Source organism: Camelus bactrianus, chromosome X (genome assembly GCF_048773025.1).
Source record: "Camelus bactrianus isolate YW-2024 breed Bactrian camel chromosome X, ASM4877302v1, whole genome shotgun sequence".
Lineage (NCBI taxonomy): Eukaryota > Metazoa > Chordata > Mammalia > Artiodactyla > Camelidae > Camelus > Camelus bactrianus.
Window position 1 is genome coordinate 31,464,907 of NC_133575.1, and position 14,610 is coordinate 31,479,516.

Here is a 14,610-nt window from a genome sequence, read left to right on the forward strand (position 1 = left end):
CGACGCACAAGGGTAAATGGTGACCAAGTGTTCACCAAGGCCCAACTGGGCTGCTCAAGGCCTGAAGCTACCAGTCAGGGGACCTCCCTCCACCGGCCCCTCCCCCACCATGGCCAGACCACCAGGCCACCCCCACTCCTGGCAGGCTCTGGGGTGAGGGCTGCAGGGGCTGTTCGCTGGCTCTGGAACTGGCCACCTAAATGGGGAGAGGGCAGGCTGATGGGGCTGCTAAGGGGCAGCAGGGCTTCCCGGGGTCCGGGCTGGGTTTGAGGGTGTGCCCCGGTCTGGGGGGCGACGCGGGCCTGAGTGGTGGGCTGGACGGGCAGGCTGCCAGCTCCAGCTGGCCCACAGCCAGGAAGTCTGACTGAACTTGGGCCAGCCCTGTTGGCCCACAGACTCTGTAAGCTGAACTGCTCTGGCGCTCCTTGGCCTTTGTTTTCGCTTCCCCACCGCTCTCCCTTAGTGTTTAGGAATGTGCTTTGAAGGTTCCAGCGTGTTTCGCCTCTGCTTAGGGAAACCAAGAGCAGAGGCTGGGCTGAGGCCAGATGGCTGCAGGGAGGGCACCTGTGATCACACTGCGAGTGCCCCCAAGGGGCAGGTGGAATCCGGGGGGCAGAGAGCGGACTGGGGGGGTGCTTAAGCCAGCCCCCTTTCTCTGCTGGGAGACTGTTTCCAGCGTAAACCTTGGAGAGTCTCGGGTTTGTTTTGTTAAGGGAGGCAGTATTCCCTCACCAGCTCTCCCAGAGAGCCTACATTTGTCCGGGAGCTTCTGGGGGATAAGCTACACTCTTGTGTTTGTCCAGAACAAGAGAGACAACTGCAAGGCGGGCTCGAGCTGGAAAATTTGCCTCCTCGATTTGTAGGAGACCCACTTTCCCGGGCTGCCTTGGGAAACACAGTCAGGCCCTCCAACAAAAGCCACGGGAAGGCCCCTGGTCCAGATGGCCCTCTCTCACCACCTCTGCCCTCAGGAGAGGGGTCTTATATCCAGGCTGCCCTCCTGTCAACCTCGCGGTGGGCTGAGTTTAAAAGTGGAGCCGCGAGCGGTGGGCTCCCTTCTTCCCTTCCCAGCCCCCTCGCCCACTGTCCTTCATGGCCTGTCACCCCCTACTCACCTGCTCGGTCCTTTGAGGGTTCAGAGTGTGGTGGCCTCGGAGGCCCAACGCAGTGCTTTCTACACAGCAATTGCTTAATAAATGCCAAATGACAAAAATACCAGTCCTCGTCCATGACCAAGAGCACCCTGGGTCTCTCTCTAACCAGAAGTCGTTCTCCACCTCTGATTCCATTTCCCAAAGCTGGGAGCTCTGGGTTCTGGTCTTAGTTTTGCCACTGATGTGTCACCTTGAGCTGGTGTCGTCACCCTCTGAACTGATTTCCTCAGCTGGACTGAATGGGGGCTTGATCAAAGCCCTGCCAGCTGAGGTCTGCACACACATTCCTGTGCGCCCAGCTGTCACTTTAAACCCTGGTGGGGCCATTTCTAAACCACGCGGGCCCAGGTCTTACTGGGGTCCCTGGCCTTCGGTTGAGGATGCTTCCTCCACTTTTCCACGGTCCGTTTATCTTCACAACACACACCTGGTCCTTGGGCTCCTGACACGTCTGCTCCTTTCTGTCCTCACAGCCATTTATACAGCTCGAGCTCCCGCGTGCGACGGGGCCGTGGCACATGAGCAATAACTCCCATGCCACAAGGGCACCTGAGTCATTTTTCTGCAGCTAGCATTGTCTGTTTGGAGCTCCAGAAGACCTCCCTCCTGCCTGGTGGTGACACAGGCCCTGTTTAGTTATGTGTGGGCTCTGGGCTTTTTTTTTTCCCCTTCCTAATTTCCATTTCTCCTTGATTTCAGCACCACGAGAGCTAAAGGTGCATTCAGAGGCTCTGCTGAGGATAAACAGAAAGTGTGATCAGAGGGATCCCTTCCTGTCTCTCTCAGAAGATTCACTTGTCTCTGCACAGGTAATGACCACCCTCCCCACCCCCACCCCACCCCCACCACCCCCCAGCTTCCCCTCAACCTCCATATATTTAATGCACATGGCCCTGGATAGAGTTTAATTAGGCACCAATGCACCCAGGGGCTAGGACCAAGGACCCCTCTTGGGCTGAGCAAATGGGGCCCAGCCCCGGCGCAGGAGCCTGCAGCCAGCCTCCCCTGGCTGGTTAGTGATGGGCTTCCAGCAGGTAGAGGAGGCTGTCCGTTCTCAGCTAATGATCGCCTTAGGCGCCAAGTGATGGAAAATCCAGGCGGGCTGGCGAGCTGCAGGGCGCAGCCAGGGACAATTGTATGGACCAGTTTAACAGGGCTGGGGGAGGGATGGCAGAAGGAATGCTCTGTGTGTGCATGTGTGTGTGTTTCCTGGTCTCTTTTCTCTCCCTGCTGCCTTTCCCTCATTCTTGCTCTCGCTTTCGGTTTTCTGTTCTGTTTCTAGCCCACACGAGTTGAAATTAGAAAGGTCTTTGCATTCATTTATTTGTTTTAATAAAGACAGCATTTTTAAGCGGATATTTGCAGCAATTGAGTGCTAAACTAAACACCAAGCCAACTAAATGTGTTAGGGGGAAATGAAAAGTCAGTTTACAAGAAACATGTAATTAACACGTTCTCTGACTTTCCCTAAGCCTTTGTCTGGCTGAGGACAAGACAGAGGAACCATAATCAACTTTAATAAAATGAAAGATGGTATCGAGGCAAAAGGGGAACAAAAAAGTTTGGAGTAGGAAACAATGTTCAAGAGGGGATTCTTGAGTTAATAATAAATATGTTAAAAAACGAATCTTTTGTTGCCTTATTTTTAGTCAACAGCCATTTTCTCCTAACTACAAAGGCTCCAGAAGGCTCTAGTTTGTACGGTACCTGTTAACAGCAACTGAAGCCGAGACCTGGAGGGGGGCGGGGGAAGGTAGTACAAGGAACCAGCAGGAGACGCATGGGGGTTTCCGGAGGCTGATCTGCCCAGGCTAATGGAAATTACTATTGCACAACACCAGAGTCTTCACGTGGCCTGACTTCCAATAAACTGTTCCCCTCCTCACCCCTTGGAGAAAGTGAAATAAGACATTAGACTTTCAATAATCTCATATGGTGATGATCAATCAAAACCCAGAGGAGAAGGCCAATTTATAGAAATTGTATCTGCTTCACTGGGCGGCTGGAACCAGGGAGCTGATAAGAACACTGTGCTCGCCTTTGATGTGTGAAGTTGCCCCCAAATGATAAATGCCAAAAAAACATTACCTGTACACATGGGGGCTTTTCAAAGGGAGAGGGGTCTCCGGAGAGGCCTGCAGATCACGGTAGGGACTGCCTGCCGAAAGGCGAAGCACATGTATAGGCCACATAAGAACGATTTATTTTTATTGTCTTTTGGCTATTTTAAGTTGGCGTTTCCATCTTTCTTGTTTGTGTTATCTCCAATGAAGTTTATTTGCCGAATTAACTTTTAATAGATCCTCTACTTTGTTCTTCAAAGTTGGCTTCTAGGGCTTGGGCCTTTTTAGCAGGGACCCCTCTCGCCTTTGTGACCAGCTCTCATCCCCCTCACCCCATCCCAATCCTGGAGGTGAAGGGCTCAGCCTCTGTTAACTCCTTGCCTGCTGGTGTCTTTTCTCTGTAGCTACTAATCACCTCCTTTTGATCATTGCCAAGTTCTCAGGTTGAAGGAAGGAGAAAGGACCTCTTGACCATTCTGGCTGGCTTTCCACATGAGCCTGAAAATGTCGACAAATTTGAAACATCTGCCGGGCTGCTTTGGTCTGATTGCTAAAATATGCCGACCTCAAGCCCCCTCCCCCCCGCCCCTTTTAATCTGTTTCATATTCACAAATTAAGCATTTAGTCTGGGTAATAAATCAGGGCGGTTTACGAGGCTCACACGAGACAAACAAGCGAGTAGGGCGCAACACAAGCCCCTGGAAGCGGCGTGCGAGGAGCTGCCAGGAGTCGGGAGCTCCACGCGCTCGAACGCAGAAAGCAGCCCTGGCGCGCCCTGACACGCCGCCAGCACCCACACTCTGGCCGGTCCCCGAGCTGGCGGAGCGGAGGGGTGCAGGGGAGCAGCTCCAGCCGGGGCCCATACCCCACCAACCTTCCGCGCGAACCCGCGGCGCCAGGCCCACCCCAGCTCTGGGTAACTCGGCGCCCCCGCCCCGCCAGGGAGGGGCCGCTGGCAAAGGCGACAGCCTCAACCGGCACACACCCTGTGGTGGGCCCATTAAGCCTCTCCCAGCCGGGAAGACTGGATGCCCCCTCCCCCACCTCTTCCATCCGGCAGAGCTCGGCCTTAAAGATCCCAGGCCCACACTCTGAAGCAATACGAAAGATCCCCCTGCACATCCACGTGTAACCTCCACTAAGCCTGGGCGCTGGGCATCGCACCGCCTCCCACTCCCCCATCTCTCTGCGTTGCCTCCTCCCAGGTTTCGGTCCCAGCAGCCACAAAGCTACTTTCAGATTCAGAAGGGGAGGGGGGCCGAGGGGAAGGCTCTCCTTTAGAGTGAATCAAGGCTTAAGAGAGGCAAGGGGAGGGGAGCAAGGCACAAATAGGGCCCAGGGTCCCGCTGCAGAGATCCTCGTCCAGGGTTTAGCGACCACTCAAACTCAGGGGGCTTCAACCTGTGCGTTTCCCGCCCTCCCCTGTGCATTAGTGAGAAGCGGACCTGGACTGGGGGTCTCCTGCCAGTCCCAGCCTAGGACCTTGGGAGACCCTGAAGGGGAGAGTAGCTCCAGGTCACCTCGTCCAAGCCTCTGTCGCCGTGCCATGCTCAAGTTCCCTATCGACTGGCTTTCTCGACGCTATCGTGGGACGCGGCGGCAGAGAGGCGGAGGGCGGGAAATCGGGAAGCCGGAACCTGCAGCCCACCCTGGACCAGGGGGAGGAGGCACAGGAACAATTCTCCCATCTCACAACACAGTACACACATCGCCCTTCCTCTCTTCTAGCACACATTCCGACTGCGAAAGCCATTACCGCCGGCGCGCGAGAGACTTTTTAAATATTTACAGCCCGCTCTCCGCACGGTAGCCTGATCCATCTTGTGGGCGCGGAGGCGGGGCGCGGGGCTCCGCTCCGGGGGAGGTGCGGAGCCAGGGCTGGGGGCGCCAGCCGCCTCCCCCCGTGGCCCCTGGGTCCTCCCGGAGCTCCCCACCTAGTCTCCCCCACCAGGTGGGGAGGGGGCCGGAGACTGCGCGCAGCGCTCCCGGGGCCGTGCCGGGGCCTGAACAGGCGGGGGGCAGCGTCCGGGAGGAGGGAGGGCCAGGAGGCTGATCTAAAGGTTCTCACCGGGAAGCGAGCGAGGCACAGACCTGAGAGCCGCCGCGCGGTGAAATCCGAGGAGCTCTCTTGGCGAGGAGGGGCTGTCAGAGGCCATTTATCTCTCGCCAGAGTGGAGGCTCGGCTCCCACACCGCCCGCGAGTAACAATGGCAGCGATCAGCAGCTCTGCACGCGCTTCAGTGCATGAATGGATTGCGGAAGATGCCTGCGCTCCTCTCCGCTCAGGCGGCTCTCGGAGCGCCCCCTCCCCGCCCGCCGCCCCCGCCCCGCCGGCCTCCTCCGGCCCCAGAGCGCGCGGTGCGCCTCGGGGTTCGCAAGTCCGGCCCCGCGGCGCGGTCACTCTCACCCCGACCCCTTGCCGCCCTTCCCCCTGCCGCCGTTCCCAGGGCCCTGGCACCTTGCCACCGAGTGTCATTAGGGGCTGAAACTTGACACAAGCCTTCCCGACGCAGACACCCCCGCCAGCCCCTCCCTCCTTCGCTCCCCTCGCGGCAAGTTTACTTTCAAGGAGTTGGACGGCGTTTCCGCCTCAAAGGCAGGCAATGTGCGGGCCCAGGGGGAGAGGTGGTTTCTGAAGGGTGTCTTCACCTGCCCCGCGGGGCCTAGGGTGTTCGCAGGCCCCTGGCTGGCCCCAGCCCGAGCGCCCAAGGCCGGCGTCCCCTTCCCCCACCTTTGTAGCGGCTAATCCACTCAGAGTCCCTGCGATCAGCATATGCACACGCACTCCCGGCACCCCCACCCGGACCCACACGTCCAGCCAACTTTCGGGTCAGCTGCACAACCATGTACTCAAATTCTCAGAGGCTTACAGTCTCAGTTCGGAGAGTTCGGAGAACGCCACAGAGAGCGCGAAGTCGACCGCAGGAGTGGCCCCCTTTAACTCTGCCAAGTAGATCTCATAAACGTCCCCCTCCAGGAGCAGCTTAGGGCTGGGAGCAACGAGGAGCGCAGTGAGAGATACACCGAGCCCTCTTGGGTTTGCTTTGGTGGAGCTAAACTCCCAGAACCAGAACCTCGGGTGTTTCAGTCCCTTAGGTCACCAAGCCCGGGATACGGCAGCCTGCGGCGGGGGCGCTAGGGGTGGGCATTCGCAGTGATCCGAAGGTAGTGCCAAGAAGCCCGCGAGAAGAAGCCGAGCTGAGCCCGGATTGAGGGAAGGCGGCCACACACCTGCGCAAAGAGCGAGGTAGCGTAAAAGCTGAGACGCACTCCAGAGGCAGAGCCCGACCGGCCGACCCAGGAGACTGGCGAGGGCAGGCGAGAAGCTGGCAGAGAGACAAAGCGGGAGGAGAGAGAGCCAGGGAGGCTCAGCCGCAGACCCGGAAACGCAGGCAGCAGCAGACGCCCGAGCCCCGACGCGGAGGCGTGCGCAGCCAGGCCCTGCCTGGCATCCCCTGGTTTGCGCGCCCAGGGACGCCGACGCGCACTCCCAGCGGGGCCTACTGCCAGGAGGTGGGGAGGTCTCTGTTGGGCCTGGGCCGGCTCGGCGAGTCAACTTGGGCCTTCTCAGCAGATGGTGGGGTCCATGGAGTGGGATTAACTGATAGGGACCCCTTTCGTCTCTGCCCATTCTTGAGCCCGGGACAAAGGTATCAGTTTGAGAAGCTCGGCATTTTCTCAGGGCAAGAGCACAGCCCTCGGAAAACTCGTGTCTCCATCTTAGGGGCTTCTGGCAACTGTTTATCTTACTTGGAGGCGCTGGAAGGCCGCCACCCTCGACCGAATTGACATTCCAGCTTCCCGATCCCAAGACCCTTACGGCAAAGCCCATGCCCTGACTTTCCAACAATCAGGAATCAAGACTGGACTTCCTGCAAGGAGGAACCGTGTCATGTGAGAAGAGGCCCCCAGCCTCAAGTTCTCCGCAGCTCCCTCCAACCGCGTGCACTCTGGGCCCAGCAGATTCCCCTCTCCACACTGGGCCAGCAACGTCCCCTACTCACTGATCCCCCCATTCCCCACCCACCCTGGCTCCGCAGCCCCGGAGCGCACCTCTCCTCCCTCGGATGAAGCCGAGAGCTTTCCCGCGGCTGCTGGCTTTGCGGCACTCTCGCTGTACCCACCCCCACCCCACCCCCTACACACACACGGTTCTCGCCCTTCCTGTCTCCCTGCTGGGCGTCCTGGAAACCTGACTGTCTAGCCTGAGCGCAGAGCCAGGCAGAGCTGGGAGCCTAGGACACCAGGCGGAGGTGGCCAAGGAAGAGGAGGAGAGGGCCCATAATGGAGGAGGGGGCGCATGCCTGAGAGAAAAAGAAGCCAGGCCGGAGCCACAGCCTGCAGGAGAGGGGGAGGATAAAGGGAACGCCAACACTAATCCCTCAGCCTGCCTATGTGGGGCCTGACAGTTTACAAAAGCCTTTTCCCTGAATATTATCTCATTTGCACCAGCTTCACCACCGGGCTGTGAGGGAGGTAGAGCAGATAGCGTTACCCCCACTGGCAGAGGAGGGAGATGGGGCCCAGAGAGGTTAAGAGGGGTCTGTACCAAGGTGGCAGAGCTAAGAGTGGTGGAGGAGGCCGCAGGCCTGGGGCTTCCTGCTCTCAAGTTCACTTTCCTGTTCAATAGCTCTGTGAGTGTGTGTGTGTGTGTGTGTGTGAGAGAGAGAGAGAGAGAGAGAGAGAGAGAGAGAGTGTGTGTGTGTGTGTGTGTGTGTGTGTCTGGGTGAATATCTGTGTGGAGGGGAAAGGGGGTGGATGGCCGGACAGGAATGAACAGTCCAGTTAGGGAAGTCCAGGAAGGAAGGACACAGCCCCACACCTCTTCCTCTACCCAGGTCTCACCCAACAGCGCCCCCCCTTTTCAAAGTAGCCTGCAAGCCGGCCCCCAGCCCGCCTGCCCAGGGGCGAGCTAGCAGGGCCTGGCCGTGCCTTCAGCAGTGGCCATGTCAGAGGTCTTGTATCTTCGGGAGGCGCCGCTCTGCTTGTCTGCTCAGCTCTCCTCTCTGCCTGTCATCCCCGCCCCCAGCCTCGGCTGCAGGATGCCTTGCGTCCAACTGTGGTTTCCGGGCAATAAAACAACTATTAAAGTCTCAGGCACGGCTGGTGATTTGCATCACATCCTCTCGTGCATGGATTCAATATTTAATACACAATATTGAATACGGATATTAAAAATCAATAGCTGAGGACCCCTGGGGAGGCGGCGCAGTGCAATCCTGCTTCGGGAACACAACCAGCTCCTCTAAAAAGACAGGAACGGCAAGTTCAGCCAAGCTGAGCCCAGCGCCAGGGGAAGTGAGGAGTAGAGGATGCTTCTCAGCTTCCTGAGCTGCTTAAGTGCACCATTCCTCAGTCAAGCCAAAGGAAGGCCAAAGGAACAATGTGCCCCCAGGCTGTACTAGCCGGGGAGTGGGGTGGGGTAGGATGCCTTTCCAAGCCAGCTACCAGGTGGACGGAGCCGCCCTCTTTGTTGTCCTTTGCACTTAGGTTTGGTTCAGGTCTGAGTCCTGCAGGAAAGCACGCAACACTTCCCACCATGACGGCTCCTTCCCAGGCCCTCACGACATCCATCACCATAGGCCCCATGGGGAGGTTTTGGCATAAGCTTTCAGAGAGATGGAATGGGAATTCCAATGGCTCAGAATATTCTTTGCACAGTAAAAGAAAGGTGAATGCCTGGTACTAAGGTGGGAGTCACAGGGTCTTCTGAGGCACCATCAGCCTTCAAGACAGAAACCCTTGACCATGTGACTGACCCAAGGGCCTGGTGATGGCTGGGTGGTGACAGGGAAGGGGACGATGATAAGAGGGATGCTGGGACATGGAAGCACTCCTGCTCCAGAACGAGAATCCAGATTGTCTGTTAAACAGCCAGGAGAAGAGCGAGCTCCCTGGACGAATAATTATCTTTTCAGGCCTGAAGAGGAACACAAATTACTGTCTTCTTTATCAAAACACAGAAATACACTTTCCCCTACACAGAAACAAGGTTCTCACAGTCTGATAGGGAAGGGGTGAAGAAGAATAAACATCGCTGAGAGGATTCCTTTTTTTTTTTTTCCCCATTTCAGAGAGAGAAGAGAAACTCACAGTTGGAGACACACTTAGGTTACCAGCTGGAAAGGCCTGGAGGTTTTTAGATGCCAAAGAACTAGGTGAACTTGACCTACTGAAGTGCCATCCTAGGCACTAACTTACAATATTCGTTATATAGATTCCCTTTTTATCATAGCTTAAACCAATATGGATTGAGTTGGAAATCTTGCTCTGGTTATAAATAGGCCACCTCAGGAAAACCCCAAAGTGGCAATTTGGGTAAAAGTTAGGAGGGAAGGAAAGAGATGTTAGAAAATGACAGTTAATGAGCCAGTGGCCTCACCTCTTTGTTCCCTAACAGTTGTCAGAGAAACCATCAAAGGGAAGGAACAGGCGTCCTTCTCAGAACCGTCACAGGAAAAGCTGACACTCTGGCTGCTATAGATCCCTTCGGCGGTGGCGGCGGTGGTGGCTCGCAGACCCAGCCCCCTGGGAGTTTGCCTGTGTGTATTCATGCGTTTCCGGGCTGGGGGTGCAGCCACTTTTACAACATCAGGCCCCAGGCCTGTGAAACGCACTAGCAAAAGTTCTACTCAGCATCACCAGCAACATCTCCTTGAGTCCTTCGTCACTACCAGATTCCCTCACTTCTTCCCAACTCAGCCATCGGGCCAGGCTGTGGGCCTCCTCCAGACCCATGCAGACCTGACAGTTTACAGACCCCACAGTTTGCACCTAGCAGGCACATGTGACTAGGGTATGAGACAGCTGGCCAAGGGAGAAGGGAGGCTCTGCTGGGGGGACCCAAGGGCCCAGGAGGGCCTCCTGGCACAAGCTTAGAGCTGACTGGGCTTGGAGGGGGTGCACCACCAGAAACCACGGACACCTCCTCCCTTGGACCCACCTGGTACTTCAGACCAAGAGGGAAAGTGGCCTTGTCCGGTATTGTTGGGCTAGGCCCAAGGTGCAGACCTCTGTGGCATGAAGAACCCACACATCAAGTCCCAGACTTGGAGAGGGTTTGGGGGCAGAAGGGGGAGGTATCATCGGGCCTCCCACCACCCCACCTTTCTGAACGTTTTCCTGGAACCAACTGAAGCAGCTAGTGGAGGTATTCCCGAAGCCCCTCAGGGGCTGTCACTACCTCCTGATGCAAGACAGTGAGGATGATGGCTCTCTGCTAATAGTTTCCCCTGGATGGTATTTGCACCGAAACAAGTGGCTTCAGATTCTGGCACCTCACGGTTTGGGTAAGTTTACTTCCCTCCCACGCCCCACAGGAACATATCCCCGAACTGCTGGAGTGAACACCGAGCTTGAGGCCAGGGTCAGTGGAGGGATGGTCCCCACCACCACCAAGTTGCCGGCCGAGATAACAGCTGTGGGAGGGGGAGGGGAGCCGCAAGCAACCACGACTGAACGGTTGCGATCTAGAAAATTCAACAAGAGGCCGCCGCGGTGGCGGCGGCGGCGGCTCCAATTAGCTGAGCCAACTGGGAAGGCAGAGAGCGAGGCGGCGGCCCCGCCGATCCCGCCCGGGGCGAGCAGGCGGGCGGGGGCGCCGGGTCTCGGAGCTGCCCGGGCGGCCCTCGCCCGGCCCCTCCCGCGGGCTCTCGGAGCGCGCCTGGTGTTTACACACTGTCCTTCCGACACGGGATCAAGTTTCAGGCCGCGCTAGAGGCGCCGGGGCCCGGCCACAGGCCCGGGAGAGGGGAAGAACTGGAGCGGGATCTAAGGCAGCGCTGCGCGGACAAGAAGGCCTGGCGCGAGTGGGCACAGCTAGTGCAGCGGTCCCCCCCGGGGGTGGGGTGAGGGGAAGTCCATCGGTCAGGGTGGGCAGGGGCAGGTGGGGCTACGGGGAGCTCTCCGGAGGCAGAAGCATCTCCAAGTAGCAGGAGTGGTGTGCTTTGCTCATTCTGGCCGGAGAACTTACCCTAGGAGCGTGGAAGGACTGCCCAGAACCCTGGCGCAAAGACCGCACTGAGCGCCCCTTGTGAGCCCTTCACTCCTTCCTCCAAGTCCCTTTGATACACTACCCAATTCAGGCCATTGTTGGGGAGGAGGGGGGCACGGTTTGTGGGCTGGAAGAGGAACGCGCGATCGGAGACCTAGAGCTTCCCCGTGCGCCCTGGCCCCGGGGCTGCCGAGGCCTCGGGCCGAGTGCCGGAGGGCTCGCCGCTCCGCGCCTCCTCTGAGCTGGCAGCGCGCGGGTGCCCCACGCTGTCAGGCGGCGGCGGGTGAGCTTCCAGCAGCACAGGCACACTGTAAACAGCTGCGTGCGCGCCCTCCCCGCCCGGGCTGAGAACCTCACCCAAACACCATGTCGCCTTCTCCCCGGCTCCCGGCAGAGGCGGGGGGGAGGCGAGGCTTTTGTAGCGTAGCCTGGGGAAAGAGGGCCCCCACCCCACCCCCAGGCCACCGGGGCCCGGGAGCAAGCGTTCTGAACCTGCAGGGGTGCGGGGTGCTGCGGGGAGGGGAAGGAGTCAGCGCCTGCCCCCTCCCCACTGAATGTCTGCTTTGTTCCGGAAAACAAGGGAAGCATTAGGCTGCTGCCCCCGGGGAAACACAAAACTTCTTTTTGAATCTCGGGAAGGGCGGTTGACTGCGCTACGGGGCTCCCGAGACAGACCGAGGAGGGGAAAAGCTGAGAGGGCGGGCGGAGACAGGGAGACTCCGGAGGGAGGACGACGACGGGGGGGGGAGGGGGGGAAGCCGCTCAGGGTAACCGGGAGGGAGACCCGGGAACCCGACTCGGCGCGAAGGTGCCGCGCGAGTTCCAGCGAGCAGCCGGCCCGGCCAAGTGGCGCCGGCCCAGCCGGCGGCCGTGCCAGCTTCCTGCCCTGCCCAGGACCGCGGAGCAGTCGGGGACGCCGCCGCAGGCTGGCCCGGAATCGCAGGACAGCGGGGGAGGGGGCAGAAAGCTACAAGTAAACCCATACTAGAACTTTCTGCACCCCACCTCCCAGAGTGGGCCCGGACCCCGGGCCTGTGGGGCGTCGGCTCCAGGCTTTCAGTCTTGGAGGAGGGAGGGGGCAAAGGCCCAGGGAGCTCCCTCGCGCGGGAGGTGGACAGTCTGAGGTGTCTTTGGTCTCACTTGATGACCGCTAATCCGATCGGCTCTCAGGCCCGCTGTGCAGTTGCGAGGGGGCGGGTCACTTCTGCCCTGGCCGGTGCGAGCGGGTGAGGGGACCAGCGAAAGCAGACCTGGAGCTCGCCTGCTCTCCAGCTCCCTGTCCTCCCACTATCGCCACCCTCACTTCAGCCTTCCCGCACCTAAGGAAGGGGAGGGCACCCAGGCTCTGCCCCACCCCCCGCGGGGCGCTCCCCTCCGCCTCGTAAGCTCAGACTGAGAGCGAGGGTTTTCCCCCTTTCCCCTGGGCTCGCTGGGTTTCCAACTTCCTCTAAACCTCCCTCCTCGCTCCGAAAAGCCCCGAGGAGAGGAGCCGAGAGGAAGCACGCCGCTAGTGTGCGAAATGAAGACCATGTGTGGGGACGGCGGCATCAGAGTGCAGCCGCTGCGGGGTGGGGGGTGGCGAAGGCCCCCACGCGGCCCGAGGCTCTGGGAGGCAGCAGCCAGCGCCTCTGCTCGGCGTTGGGGACGCGGAGCTGCAGCGAGGAACAGCGAAGAGGCTGGGCTGGCCTCGTGGCGGGCGGCGGGGAGGGGGTGCGGGGGCTGCCGCGCCATGGGGGGCGGGGGGCGGGGACGCAGCCCCGGCTTCCTGGGCCGCAGCTGCGACCGAGGGCGCAAGAGCAGATCGTGCTCGGAGGCGGCGGAGGCGGCGACGGCGGCGGCGGCTCGGGCCCGCGGCGCTCGCAGCTGAGAATCAACAAAGGGAGGCGGCGGGCGAGCGGGGGAGGGGCACCGCCGAGCGTTCGCTGGCTGCTGTGGAATAATAAAAAATAATTAATAATGATAATAAGAGAAAAATCCCCGGGCTTTCATGGCTCTGGGTTTCCGTGTGGCTGCAGCGAGAAGCGCGCTGTCCTTGAGGCGGCCTCTCTCGCCTGGTCTGCCCGCCCCTCCCCCTCCCTCGCCCCCTCCCCTCCTCGGGAACCGGGAAGAGAAAGGTCTGCAGCTGACAAATATTATCCATTCTCCCCATCGATCGCGGAGTGTACAGATGTGAGCGCTTGATGTGCCCGCGGAGCGGCGGATCCTCCCTGCTCGCTCGCTCTCGCCCAAGCTCCGCTCGCCGCCCCCCTCCTCCCCCTTTGTTCTCCTCCCCTTTCCCTCTCTTTAAATAGATTTCAGGGCGCTGCCTGTTGGAGAGCAGCTGGCGATCTCTCCCGAGAGAGGGAGCGAGCGCAGCCCGAGGTGCCCTGTCACCAGCCTCCCCTCCCCCTCCTCGCCTTCCTAGTGCGCGCCCACCCCCCACCTCTCTCCAGTTTCCAAAACAGAAAACACCGGGAACACCCACATCCACCGCACCGCGAGTCTCGGAGCCTTTGGACCCCTCGCGCAGTCCCCGTGTCGGTGTCTGTGTGAGAGGGAGGGAGGGAGCGCAGGGAGGGGGCCCGGGGACGTGCCGGAAGAGCCGAGGGTCGGGATCTTTCCCCGGCAGCAGCAGGGACGCAGCCCCGGTCACGCTGAGAGGGGACAGTTTATCCATTAGGGAAAGTCGGCGGAGACAGCCCTTTTATTCCTCTTTTGCAGATAGCAGATTAAGCCAGCAGCGTCCGGCCTCAAAGGGGCCGGCGGCTCGGCTAAGGGTTAACCCGTCGTCCGGTAATCGCGGGCACACACACACTCACAAGCGCGCGCGCGGCGCGCCCTCCCCGCCCGACCGAGCGCCCGCCACAGCCCGCAGTGCGCCCGGGGCTAGAGGCGGGGGGGACTCGAGGGGGAGGGGCGGGGCGGGCTTAACCAGGCCGCTCGACTGAGCCGAGGCCACCTCGCCGTCTGTCACTTAAATGATTGTCCTCCGCGCCTCTCGGTGCGGTCAGTACGGGCTGTTAACAGGCAGTTGCAATCAGTTTCCGAAAGGTCAGCCAAGGTCCTCCGGCTCTCGCAGACGGAAGGCATTACGAAACCGCTTTTGTATCTGCAGGCACTTTAGAAAAAGGCGAGGAGGGGCGCACCGCAACACCGCGGTGCTGCGAACCCCAGGAGAGGGGCAGGAGCCATGGGGCGGGGGAGCTAGTCCCCCCCCAACCCACCCCCGCGGCCTGGACCCGGCGGCGGGGAAACCACACGGCGAGTGACCCAGGCCCTCCCGGTTTCGATGGGGAAGCAGGAAGGAAGGGGGGGGGAGCAGGCGGCAAGGGAAGGAGGAATGGGAGGAAGTGGGAGAGGCGTCCTGCCTCCCCTCCTCGCTCGGCCAGCAGCCCACACCGGGACACGGCGGCCTTAGGT

At 60.0% G+C, this 14,610-nt stretch overlaps 1 protein-coding gene across 1 annotated transcript in view; it reads right to left on the minus strand.

Annotated features, from left to right (window-relative positions):
• BCOR (BCL6 corepressor) overlaps positions 1-5,465 on the minus strand; it is an 82,966-nt gene extending 77,501 nt beyond the window's left edge. The window contains exon 1 of the mRNA XM_074359829.1: positions 5,310-5,465. The gene's annotated coding sequence lies outside the window, so the exon portion shown is untranslated. The remainder of the gene's footprint in view (positions 1-5,309) is intronic.
• Between the last annotated feature and the right edge of the window lie 9,145 nt (positions 5,466-14,610).